Consider the following 2,055-nt stretch of genomic DNA (forward strand, 5'->3'; position numbering starts at 1 on the left):
ATCATTGGAACAAAAATGTTTTTTTCTGCTATTTTTACAAAATGGAGAAAGTATCATTGATTTTTTAATGATTATAAAAATAAAATACATGCTTATTATAAAATATGCAAATGATACAGGACTGTAGAAAATGGAACCTCCCCAAATACATGTATATATATAATCCCATTTGTCACAGATGTCAGAGATAATCACTGTTAATCATCTTCTCTCTCTCTCCTCCCCATATATATATATATATATATTTTTTTTTTTTTTAAAGAAATGCAGCAGACTTAAGAAGCAGCCACAACAAATTAGCTTTCACTGAGAAGAAATAGAAACACTGGTTTAATCAAAACAAAAGTAAAAATCTCTTTGAGGGACAAATCTTCCATACAGAAGAATTTCAAATTAGGCAAGTAAACACTTTTCCCTAATTCTCCATGAATGTGGACCTTAATGCTCCATGAGTGTGGGCTGTTCTTAGAGACCCACTTCCAATGAATATAGTACAGAAAGGGAAAAACACTAACCTTACAGTGGAGAAATCAGACAGACACTACTTTAACTAAATGATCACAGTTAACACCACCAGTAATAATCACGTTGACATCATGTACTGTCTTAATTCAGGCTGTTGTAAAAAAACAAAAACAAAAACACAGACTGTGTGGCTTAAACAGACATTTATTTCTCACAGTTCTGGAGGCTGGAAGTCCAAGATCAAGGTGATGGCAGATGCAGTTCCTGGTGAGAGCTCTCTTCCTAGCTTGCAGACGACCACCTTCTCACTGTTCTCACATGGTAGAGAGAGGGTGAGGGAGCAAGCTCTATGTTGTCTAGTCTTACACAGGCACTAATCTCATCATGAGGGCACCTCCCTCATCTAAACCTAATTCCCTCCCAAAGGCCTCACCTCCAAATACCATCACATTGGGGGTTAGGGCTTCAACATATGAATTTGGTGGACGGGGTGGGGGGGTGATACAAGCATTTAGTTCATAACACGTACCCACTGATATGATGTAATGAGAATGGTACTTTGTGGTCTATTCACGAGAAAACACCAGACAAACCCAAACTAAGAGATCCTTTACAAGATGCCTGACTAGTACTCTTCAAAACTATCAAGGTTGTGAAAAACAAATAATAAAGACTGATAAAATGGTTACAGACTGTGTTACAGACATGACAACTAAACACAATGCAGTACCCTGGATTGGGTATTAGAACAGAGAAAGGACATCCTGAAAAACCTGATGAAATCTGAATAAAGTCTGTAGATCACTTAATAGCATTATTTCAATGTTAACTTATTGGTTTTGACAAATGTAAAAAGGTTAGGCAAGATGTAATCAACAGGGGAAACTGGATGAAGGATATATGGGAACTCTATACTATTTTGCAAACTTCTGTAATTAAAAAATTATTTCAAAATAAAAAGTTTACTTAAATATTTTTGTTGTTGCTTGAAAATAGTTAGGACTTAAAGAGCCTGAAAGTGCTCGCTTTGGCAGCACATATACTAAAATTGGGACGATACAGAGAAGATTATCATGGCCCCTGTGCAAGGATGACACGCAAATTCGTGAAGCATTACATATTTTTGTACATATATACAATGGAATATTACTCAGCCATAAAAATAAACGAAATTGAGCTATTTGTAGTGAGGTGGATGGACTTAGAGTCTCTCATACAGACTGAAGTAAGTCAGCAAGAGAAAAACAAATACCGTATGCTAACACATATATATGGAATGTAAAAAAAAAAACAAAAACGGTTATGAAGAACCTAGAGGCAGAGCAAGAATAAAGACGCAGATGTAGAGAATGGACCTGAGGGCATGGGGAGGGGAAAGGGTAAACTGGGATGAAGTGAGAGAGTGGCATGGACTAATATATACTACCAAATATAAAATAGATAGCTAGTGGGAAGCAGCCGCATAGCACAGGGAGATCAGCTCGGTGCTTTGTGACCACCTAGAGGCGTGGGATAGGGAGGGTGGGAGGGAGACGCAAGAGGGAGGAGATATGGGGATAGATGTATAGGTATAGCTGATTCACTGTGTTA

General features: G+C 37.5%; 1 non-coding gene across 1 annotated transcript; it reads left to right on the forward strand.

Moving 5' to 3' along the window:
• The first annotated feature begins 1,483 nt into the window (after positions 1-1,483).
• LOC137754005 (U6 spliceosomal RNA) lies at positions 1,484-1,590 on the forward strand. Its single transcript, XR_011071685.1, has one exon. It is a non-coding gene; the product is annotated as a U6 spliceosomal RNA (small nuclear RNA).
• The last annotated feature ends 465 nt before the right edge of the window (positions 1,591-2,055 follow it).

The sequence above is a fragment of the Eschrichtius robustus genome, chromosome 19 (assembly GCF_028021215.1).
Source record: "Eschrichtius robustus isolate mEscRob2 chromosome 19, mEscRob2.pri, whole genome shotgun sequence".
Taxonomy (NCBI): Eukaryota; Metazoa; Chordata; class Mammalia; order Artiodactyla; family Eschrichtiidae; genus Eschrichtius; species Eschrichtius robustus.